The sequence below is a fragment of the Bidens hawaiensis genome, unplaced genomic scaffold (assembly GCF_021521415.1).
Source record: "Bidens hawaiensis isolate Kalapana, Puna unplaced genomic scaffold, B.hawaiensis_p1.1 tig00006322_1, whole genome shotgun sequence".
Taxonomy (NCBI): domain Eukaryota; kingdom Viridiplantae; phylum Streptophyta; class Magnoliopsida; order Asterales; family Asteraceae; genus Bidens; species Bidens hawaiensis.
Genome location: NW_027491422.1, coordinates 333,466 through 344,913, shown reverse-complemented (window position 1 = coordinate 344,913; position 11,448 = coordinate 333,466). Strand labels below are relative to the sequence as shown.

Below are 11,448 nucleotides of genomic sequence, written 5' to 3'. Positions count from 1 at the left end.
AAAGTATCAATTTGCCCAAGAATAATAACCAACTTTCTTAGAAATTAACTTAACCTATTCAAACTTCTCACTGAACTCGGTCAATCATGCTACCTTCTTCATTCTTTTTATTTAACTACTAAATAAAGCAAACTAAAATACTAGATAATGACCCATAACCCATGACTCGCACTTGATACTTGATTCCAGAACCCGCACCTCGTTGACCTGTCAAAATTAACCCAAAACTACCATCCATTATACAAAACAAAGAATAAACAATTTTGACATGGTATGTATATATAAACAATAATGGAAGTAGAGAGTATAAAATAAACAAATAAACATACCTGGTTTTTTTCAGCTTTGTATGCTAAAGGCTCGGAATTCAGTCGTAATTTGCCAGTAGTCTGATTTGTAGTAGAGATTTAAAATATACAGAAAACAATTCTGAAATAAAATGAAAATCAAAATAATATAAGAAATTCGCACCTGCCATCTAGAGCTGGAATATGCACAAATTAGAGGATAATTCAATTCAGTCCACTTAAAAACTAAGCCAAACTGATAACCCGAAACACAAACACATAACATAAATCTAAAGCAATAGCAATAGCAACAAAACTGCTTAAACTATGTTTAAAAAGTTTAAGAATACCACTATAGAAGTAATCATATTCTTTTCACTAATTTTATCATGCTTTTGCTTCTTAGTGCCGGCTTTCAGACCCTTGCCAAGGAAGGCTGCAGTCACATAAATACAACAATGTCAGCGGAAAATTTTAAAAAGTTTTAAAAATCAAATAATAAAAAATGTTTTTATATTCAACTTTCTTCTCATGAAATACATGAGCACATAACCAAAAGACAACATATCATCCCTCCTACTTTGCTCTACAATTATAGCAAGAAAACATTTGTTGTGACATAAAACAACTCATTTCCACTCAAATTTTTCCTTAAATCAATTCCAATACCTATATGGGGTATGCTTGTGTGTCTGAGTATCTTCATACTTCATTTACAAGACCATTATCGGTAATGTAAACCCCTTTCAATACATGATTTGCCTTTCGTTTCAATATCTTTTAGTTGTGACAGAAACTTATATTAATGGAAAACTTTAAAATGTGGCAGAAACTTATACTAACGGAAAAGGAGTATTTTAGCTCACCTCAAAGCTTTTGAGCTTCCCCGATTATATATAAAGCAAGTATCGTCTTTCCTGATGCTCCGTGCCCATAATTGTCAACAATTTTTCCATATAACGTAAACTTAAAGAGTAAAACTTACAAACCAAAAAGATTAAATAATATAATATGTATCATTATACCTTTGGTAGTCCTCCAATTCCAAAGGCAAGATCAAGCTTTAACGAACCAGTGGATATTACGAGTTTGACTTATACACTGAGAAACTGATGCAAGAACTGCATAGAAACCGGTAAATAAAAGAAGATAACTAACTCATCAGTATATTAAAATCAAGTTATCAACTTAAATGCCAAGATTAAGAGTGTTTATGTAATCAAAACAATAATGTAAACCAAATGCAGAAAAGAATATCACCTCAGGCTCACTGCTATTTGAATTGCAAATGGTTGTATACTTTAAAATATAACTTTATTTCATAAAAAAACCTGTGCAACTATGATTGTAAATCCCTCTTTATCCATCACTGTAGATTTTTAATTACTGCAACCAAAACACAAAATAAAATAGTTATCAACCGGAATTGAAAATTGGAATCAAGTAACTGAATGTTTTAAACATGTAAACTCATACCTGAGTGTTTACATGATGATCTTCACATATGTGAACGAAAAATCCATTATGCCAAATACAAACTCCATCATCTTCACCTAATTAAAGAAGAAGATGAGCAACATAAAATTGTAACCTAAGATATCACTAAAGCGAAAAAAAAAACTTCAAAAAACCGAAAACAAACAATACGAATATGTAAATTAATTCTTAAAAACAACACCATGTAATCGTATCAAAACCAAACATTGAAATTCATCTATCATTCAAACAATATCAAAACCGAACCTGGTATCTGAATGGCCGACATACGCGTAATCTTCCTTTATAACCGCTTAGGTTCGATTTCGTAGATTAGAGAGTGAAGGGCCGGATCGATTGAAGGAATCAGAGCAATACAATAATCTTCTTTGTCGATTGAGGATACTCATCATCGTATCTGTGATATGATAGGTTTTAGATGACGGTGTGGGGAGAAAAATAAGGGGAACTTAACTGCAGGAGCGTACCGAGTGAGATTGCAAAACTGCCATGAAAACTGTTGTTTAAGTGGTCATGATTTCTTATTAGAGAATTTATAGGGCTTAGATTTAAGGAAAAATCAGTTGTAGTCTTCCTCACTCTTCTCTGGCCATATAATATATAATTGAGAGCTTGATCAAGTTAAAACAAAATGAAGAGGTTGATAACTCCCTTGTTGTGGTCATTTTAATTTTGAAAAAGTTTGAACGAGAGGCACCAACTTCGACCACTGCTGAAAACATTACTGAAGAATCCAATAAGCAGTTGGTGACTGATGAAGCTGGAGAGCCAATAATCAAACTTTATCTAAGAAATGGTTATAATATGCTGAAAAAGTGGTTGAAAAGGATGCTTGGGAAAAGTCTGATAATGATAAATTTGGAAAGAAATACACAAGGAAGAGGAGTAGATATGATGGCAGAGATGATGATGAAGATGAACCTCATAGGAAGAGGATTGACAAGTCTGATAAGCCTGAATACTTTGTGGAAAGTCCAAAAGAGAAGGAAAGCCCTGTTGAGGTTGTTCCTATTCAAATTGTTGTGCCTGATGAGTTTGTAAATGAGCCGAGGATTGAGGCTCTTGATGAATTTTCTGATGAAGCTGATGTTATTGTTGACTCCCCTAATGTTGATATGACTGATGAACATAGGGAGAATATACAGACCATGTTGGATAATGCAAGGAGGAATGACCCAAGAATCATGGGATTGATCAAACATGGATACAAGTTTGAAACCCTGGCTCCAATGACTGATGAGGAGCTGTAGAAGTTGATTGATGGTGAGGCGGAGGATATTAAAAGAAAGTGGAGAAAAAGAACCGTGACTCACAAAAGTTTAGAGCTTACTTGAGAATACATGGGTTCTCTGAAAAGAAGCTGAGCCACATGAAGTTCAGTGAGCTGGAAGATGCCTACCATGTTACTATTGAGGCTGTTAAATAGGATGAGTTAGAGAGGATAAAGAAAGCTGGCAACCAAGCTGAAAGACTTGAAAGGCTTTATGCCAAATTTGATGGAAAGTGCAAGCTGTTGATTAATCATGGATTCTCTTTTGAACTGGTTGTCAGTCTAACCAGGGATCAGGTTAAAGTTCATCATGAAAGACTATTAAGAAAGGTTAAATTACAAGAAGCAACAAAAAGACCTAGAATAATGACCCTTGCTGAGAAGGAGAAGAAGCAATGGGAGGATGAACAGTTGAAACTCTTTAAAGGTATCAGGAAGCTAGGGGGAACTGAAGAAACTAAAAGCATGAGCAGATCCGAAAAACTCTCCTTGTGCCAGTCTGAAAAGAAAAAGCATGATAATGAAAAAGCTGAGTCATCAAAAGCTTCCAAGTTTCCTCCTTTTGTAATTGTGAAACATGAACCAGTTCAACACCTTGAGCCAATGGATGATGAGAACAAGATCAAGACCCTTAAAGGCTTGATGCTTAGCAAAGGGATGGCTGAAGGTGTATTTGACAACCTTGGAAAGGGTCAACTAAAGGAATTATTTTATGAACAAAAGGTTGAATGGGAAAGACCGGAGGCTGAATAGCGGAAACTCTTACAATTCCAGTGTGGACCAAGGGGGGGACGTATTGAAAATCAAAGATATGTCCCTGCAGATGAGGAACTAATGGAAATGATTACAACCTTGGCAAGGTAAGGAGAAAACTATTTGCAACTTATTTTATTGTCAAAGGAGAAAATAACAGATAAGTTTGAAAAAGCTGGGCATGTGAGGGCCAATATTCCTAAGAAGAAAATTGCTTCTAGGCCCTCAGCTGTAAGTGTCCCAATTCCCACCACTAGAGCCTCTCATCAAAGACAACAAAGGCCACCTTTTGATGTGGACCTACCAAAGAGGCTGTACTTTAATTCACAGTCTGAAACACTAAAAATAATTATGTCTAGTGGTGATTTGAAGGAGGTGATATTCAGAGATGATTTCTTGCAGTTCAAGAGGGAGTAGCTGGTTGAGATGGCAACTATGAATCTGTATGACTACTATGAAAGACATAGGTTTGCTGGAAGACAACGAAATGATTTTTCTAAACATCTCAAGGACCAGGCTACAAAGGGGTTCCCCATGCTTAACAAGAAAAGAAAATTGGAACTCTCACAGTTTGAAAGAAACAAGAGGTTGAAGAGGATGAGGTAGATCAAGTATACTGAAGAGACATTCAAGGCAAAGAACAAAAGAAAGAACCCTCTTTTAACTAAGATGGAATGTATTAATATGAGGCTGCAGATGACAAGGCCAAATTGTGAAGTCCAGATAAATGGAAGGATTGCTAGCGTTGACATTGATGATAAAGATGGATCCTTCATTCTCAGAAACTCTGATGGACGGGCCTTGGGCATCATAAAGGAGGCCACTGACTTATAATATCTGCATGTGGAGGATCTAAATGATATAATCAGATGGACTGTGCCCTCTAATAATCCTAACCACAGACATTTATTCATCTTCAAGGAAAGTGCCGCATCAGTCAAGTTGGCTAGAAGACAAGAAGCCTCAAGCTCAAGGAGATAAGATTACTTTTATAGCTTAGGTTTACTTTGTATTGTCAACGGGACATAATTTCCAACTTGTAATATTTGTTTTGATTATGATATGTAATTTCATTTTAAATTGATGTGTCTTTTGGCTAAGTGTATGTAACCTTAGAGGTGTTTTGTACAGCTAAGGTTGTTCCAATCTAGGGGGGAGATTGTTGGGAAAAGAATAAAGGATAAAAAATGATTGAAAACTTTTCAACCTCTCTAGAAGCTGTTAAGTATGGACACCGAGCAAGCTCAGACCTCCCAGCAAGGTTTTACTTATCCTAGCAAGGTATTTTGCTTTCCCAGCAAGGTTATCTTTAGAATCCTCTTAAGTGTTAAACCGAGCAAGGTTCACTTTGTCTAGCAAGGTAGTTCTTCAAGTCAAGCAAGGTTAGTTTTCTTAGCAAACCCATGGCTAAAACCAAGCTAAAACCAAATCTAGCAAGGTTTATTCTTAATAAACAATGTTACCAGCAAGCTTGAAGAAAGTTAATCAAGAAACATCTTAAGGACTTCTACCGAGCAAGGTTCAACTCTTAGCAAAGCTACAGTGTTACCAGCACACTTTAGTTTACTCAATAAGTTACATTAACAAAGAGCAGAAGGGATTTCTGAAGAACAAGTTTTCTAGTGGGACTATATCGAGCAAAGTTTGATATACTCAAGAGGTTGAAGTCTTCTAGGTGAATATTTTCTTTGGAAAATATTCTTTGTAAATTCTGCCCGGAGAACTGTTTCTATGCACACTTCATGGTTACCAGGTCTTCTCGACAAAGATACATGCTGCAAAGCTTGCCCGAAGATCTGTTTTACACTTACCATATATTGTAAGAGCTTTAATTATGTACGAATGATTAGGATTTCCAAAAAGTGGAATGTCAGGTGTCAGGGTAGACCTATAAAAGGAATATTTTAGGGCACGCCTAAGAGACACAACCTAGACCTTACACCTAACTATGATTTGACGGCTGACATATTCCTGTACGGATATCTGCCTAAAATCCAAACATTCCATTTTGAAACCCTAATTGATTTCCGATTGTTTCTGGCATTATTCTAATGGAAATCTTTTGAGTTACAGTGTATGTTTGTTGCATTTTTGTCTAGTGAGCAACATTTTAGTGTGTTAGTGTTTCCGTCATTAATACTCTATTGTTCTTTCCTAAAATAGCAAGTCGTTAACCTTCTTGTCGACACTATATGTGTGGGTTACGACAATGAGATATTGAGTGATTGAGCGATATATTCGGGACCGACATATCACTCTTCACATGTTGGTTTTTGTTTAACACTACTGCAGCTATGTTTAAACTTAAACTGAATACAAAAAAAAAAAAAAAAAAAAAAAACTAGCTGCATTATGTGAATTGCGGCTTCCTACACTAAAAATGGATTTTTGGTATATTCGATCTGTTCAAACATGTATTAGTAATCATTTGGATATGTGTCCAACTAGAGCTTGCTACAAGATGTTCTACCCCGAGAGAAAATCAGATATGCATAGATTAGTGTATGAAAGTTATAACACATGTTTTCATCAACTAAGAATGAATAGGGCAACTTTCGTGACACTTTGTAATATGTTAGAGAGGGATGGAATGTTGAAAGTGTCTAAGTATCTCCAACTAGATAAATAAGTTGCAGTTTTCCTATATGTTTTGGCACACCTTATGAAGAATTGAGTGGCGAAGTTTCAGTTTCGCTAATTTGGAGAGACTATAAGCAAACATTTAACAATGTGTTAAATGCTGTTATACGATTTGAAAGTGAATTTTTTAATAAGCCGGAGCCAATACCAAAATTATCAACAAATGAAAGATGGAAATGGTTAAAGGGATGATTAGGAGCATTAGACGGGACACATATAAGTGCACCAGATATCGTAATCGATAAGAAGTTATATCAACTAATGTACTTGTTTCTTACACCCCGGACATGCAGTTCATTTACGTATTACCATGCTGGCAAGGATCTATTGTATGTGGCAGAATACGTCGTAGTTCTATGATTTGATAGAACGGATTGCAAGTTCCTGAAAATAACCACAGTCTTGTTGATTTTTGGTACCATTATGAGGAAAGGGATTCCTTGCACCATTCTGAGGTCAAAGTTATCATATGAATTGTTAGTACATAGATGTCTAATGCTAGGGTCTTGGTTTATTTTGAGTTGTAAACAGTTTGGAATCTGTTTTGTTATGTCATGGCGCATAAGTCCATATGCAGCGCATATGTACATATACGGAACATAACTTATACGACGTATATGACATATCCGTCGTATATGTGCTACGGAAGTCTATAAATACTAGATTACGTGTTTCATTAAGAAGTTATTCATTCGAGAGTACTTTAGCTGACAAATTGAAATATCGATATTGTACTGAACTGTTTGCTAATTAATATAAGTGAAGAGATTAAAAGTATAACTTGTGTTTATTCCAGCTCATTATTAATTCCGCACAAGTTCTCGGTTGTTATATCGATCATACTCGTCAATAGCACGACGTCTTTTCAAGTGGTATACGAGCTTTGGCTCATTTTCTACTTGGGAGAACACAAGTATCACCACTTATCATCGGGTTTTCAATAAAAATAGAAAAATTCACTGTAAAAAATCAACCAAATTGTCACAAGAGTCACATTACTAGTTATCATCAAACCTACCAAGTTTCAAACTCTTACAAAGTGTTTTGCGGCTTCAAAGTTTCAAGAATGAGTTACGGCGTACATGTTTTGAGAACGGGTATATTATCCGGCGCATAAGTCTTATAACGCATAAGTGTTTCAGCGTATAAGTGACTTATCCGTTGTTTGTGACTTATACGTTACTTGACTCTTATCCGCTGCTAGGACTTATCCTCTTGAAGATATATGTTTTCCAAGTCATATACAGGGTTGAATACTTATCCGTTGAAGAAAACTTATATGGACATAAGACATATCAATAGAGATTGTTTTTCAGAAAAATGGAGGACATGAATGCTTTAGTGTCTCAAGCATCTGGCTTGCTTCTCAGTTTTAGTTTGGAGAATGAGATGGGTACTTCCAACAAGCCTCCAAAGCTTCTCCAGATGAAGGACTATCCTTCATGGTCCGATAAGTTCAAAACCTATGTTCTAGCTTTGATCTACGATACTTGGATTGTTGTTGAAGAAAAATGTATAATTCCCAAGAATGAGAATGGAGCAAGTTGTTGTTTATCTCAATTGCTGATGGAGATCAAGCTACTTTTCAGTGGGAAAAGAAGATGTTGAACCTTTTCCAACAATCAATCAAGAATGAGATATTTCAATTGTTTCAACATAATGGATCATGCTATTCCATTTCTCAAGCATTGTTGAACAAGGTTAGAGGGAATCCGAACATGAGAAAGTGTAAAATGGTCCTCCTAAAGAAAGAGTTTGATATCTTTACCATGGTAAAGGGAGAATCTTTTGCTCAACTGATTGAAAGATACTGTCGTCCGGTGAATATTATGAAGCGCTCGGGAATTGAAAAGCCTGACTACGAGTACATTGATAAGTTGGTTGATGCTTTACCTGAGAAGTTGGATACCTTCATCATGATCCAACAAGCCAATCTTGTTGTATATGCATGTCTTAACTTGGCAAGGCCCATAGAGAAATTGGAAGCACAAGAGTTGGAACTTAGGAAGAAACAGAAAATGAAGAGTTCGATTGCTTCACAAGATATTGGGCTTTATTTCAAAAGTTCTCAATCTGTTGTGCCACATTACCCAAAAATCCAAACAACTTATTGTACTGAGAACATGGGAGCTGCACTGGTTGGAAGTCAACAAAGTTTTTCTCAAAGTCCTCAATCTTCAAGTAGTTACTCAAGCAAAATGACATCTAAGCAAAAATCTCACGATTCTAGCTACAAAACCCAGAACCCTTATGTAATTAACTGTAACATTGCTGTGAACACCGAAAACACTAATGATCTTACTCCTGACAATGTCAAAGAACATATGGCATTTTTGGGATCGATGTTAGAGTCTTATGAGTGCCTAATTGCTGGAAGAATAGACAACTTTATCATGACAAAGGAAGATTATGATCAAATTGATCCCAAAGAAATGGAGATGCTAGACATTAGACGGTGCATGGCTAGTGTTATAAGAGGTGCTCAAAGGTTTAAGGAGATTACTGGAAGAAATTGCGTTGACGATAATGCATCTAAGATTGTGTTTGAGAAGTCGAAGGTAAGATGCTTTAAATAAGGGAAAAGAGCATTTCAAAAGAGAATGCACAAACAAGAAAGTTGCTGATAATGGGTCAAATCCATTTGGTAGAGACTATACCAAGCAAGCAATCTACCACAAAAATTCCTCGACTCAAAGTGATCCTTTTATAAACAAGAAATCAAGTGAAGCCTCTACTTCTCAAAGGGCATGTCATGCTTCACAAGTGGATGAAGGTTTTAACCGGAACAACTATTTTCAAGCTAATATTGCTGAGGTAGAAAAGACTAAAGAAGAGAAGAATGCTAAGGGTGTGATAGCTGAGATAATTGTGAAAGATGTGGATAAAGAAAAAATGGTTTGTGGGGATGAAAACATGATTGAGTAATCAAATGACGCTGAAGAAGAATCTTTACCACGCACTTATAACAAGATTCATCTTATTCCTCCTAATTTCTTTTTAACTATCATTCCACATGATATTATTGAAAATTTTGCAGGATGGTTTAATGGTAAGGAATTGCCTCATGGAAAGATAGAGAATTTGTTGAGGATGATGACGAAGTTGTGGCTAAAGATTCTCAAGCTGATGAATCTGGAAAAGTTGTTGAAAGGACTGAACATGCTCAATATGCGTTGATGGGAAATCAGGTAATTTCTCAATCTAATGTGTTTATTTGTGAGAAATGTGAATTACCATGTGATGAGTGTGAGTTTAAAAATATAGAAATTAAGACTCTTAAAACAAGTTATGATGCTATATTTCAAAATTTTAAAAGAGTAAAGAAGCTCATGATAAATTGCAAAAGTGTGAAAAGAGCTTGTGAAATAAGATTTTACAAGATGAGAAAACTGTCTTAATGCTTAAACACGCTGTTGAAGTTACATATTGCTATCAATAGACACATTGATGAAAATGCCTCCCTAAAAAAGTTACAGTCAATTAAGATTGAAACTAAGAAAGTGGACTTGAAACTAAAATGTTATGTTTGGTTATATATTTAGACCAACACGTCGAATCATTACGCGTTTATAATACATTGGTTCTTCACCAAGGGCAGATGGCTTGAAGACCAAGGCATGTGGACTAGTATAAATAGATGATTAGGTAATTTGATCTAGTCATGTGTTTTTATCAGAGAGTTTTCCCTCGGAGAAGAGCTCTCACTGGCAATGTTGTAAAAGTAGGTTTCCAAATCCGAGTACTTACCGAGTACTTGCTACAAGATATACCGTCGAGGAGAGTTTCTTTAATTCCGCCTAGTTTCTAAGAACTTATTAAAGGCGGTCAACCTCTGTCAGAATCGCATCTAGTCGGTGAACTTGAGCCGATTTTGGCTTAAAAAATAAAGCACAACTCGTATATCTTTAATATTAAAAAATAAATATCATTTTTTTTTACTAAATTACAAACAATTTTTAGAACAATTTATTATTTAAAAATGTATTTCTCTTATTTATATTGATCTTTACTTATTTTATTATAAATATTAGTAAATCTATGATATTTGACATATATATAATATCCAAAAATTAATTTTCTATTTATTTACAATGTCCGAGTACTCCCCGAGTACTCCGAGTACACCCAACTCCCCAGTCGGCCGACTAGGGTCCGGCAAGCGACTTTTGCAACCTTGCTCCCTAGGTGGCCGAACGTTTCCGATTATGATGTATTTATGTATGTATGTATGTATGTATGTATGTATGAGTGTTCTTCATGCGAATCATTCGGTTAATGAAATCATACTACTACATCTATCTATTTATGTTTCGATTTGGTTTAAGACAAAAAGAGTTGCATTTTTACCTTGAAATGGTCTGAATATGACAAGTCTAGCAAGCTTTAATGAACTTTGACCTTTCTAGCAAACTTAGGCATTTTCTAGGATTCTTAAGTCTTTCTAGCAAGCTTTAAAGAACTTTGAACTTTTTATCATACTTAGGTGTCTTCTAGGATTTTTAAGTCTTTCTAGCTGATTGGTTATGTAAATTCGAGCAAGTTTGATGTTTGTAAACTATTCTAGGAAACTTAGTCGTTTTATAGAATGTTTAACTCATTTGGTCAAGCTTTACATTTGAATATGTTTGAATATGTTGATTCTAGCAATCTTGAACTCTAGCAAACTTAGTTGTTTTATAGATTGTTTAGGTCATACCAGCAATCTTGATGGATGAATATGTGATTACTAGCAAGATTTGATATTGTTAAGCTATTCTAGCAAACTTTGCTGATTTAATTGACTGTTTGAGATATCCAAGCAAGCTTGATGATTATTTGTGATCAAATGATTTATTATCGGGTATACTATGATGAATTAATACTTTCAAGTAAACCTAGATGTTTAGAAAGTTAGGTTTGTCTAGCACACTTGATAATTATGTGATACATGTCTATTTCGGGTACACTTTGTGTTTAGAGCATAGTTTTATATCATAGGATAAATAAGTCTTCTCTAGCACA

The 11,448-nt window shown here is 35.2% G+C and overlaps 1 long non-coding RNA gene across 1 annotated transcript; it reads right to left on the bottom strand.

Annotated features, from left to right (window-relative positions):
- Positions 1–1,239: 1,239 nt before the first annotated feature.
- Positions 1,240–2,184, bottom strand: LOC143631986 (uncharacterized). The gene is made up of 3 exons (XR_013153465.1): positions 2,031–2,184; positions 1,764–1,840; positions 1,240–1,673 (listed from the first exon to the last, which is right to left on the bottom strand). It is a non-coding gene; the product is annotated as an uncharacterized LOC143631986 (long non-coding RNA).
- Between the last annotated feature and the right edge of the window lie 9,264 nt (positions 2,185–11,448).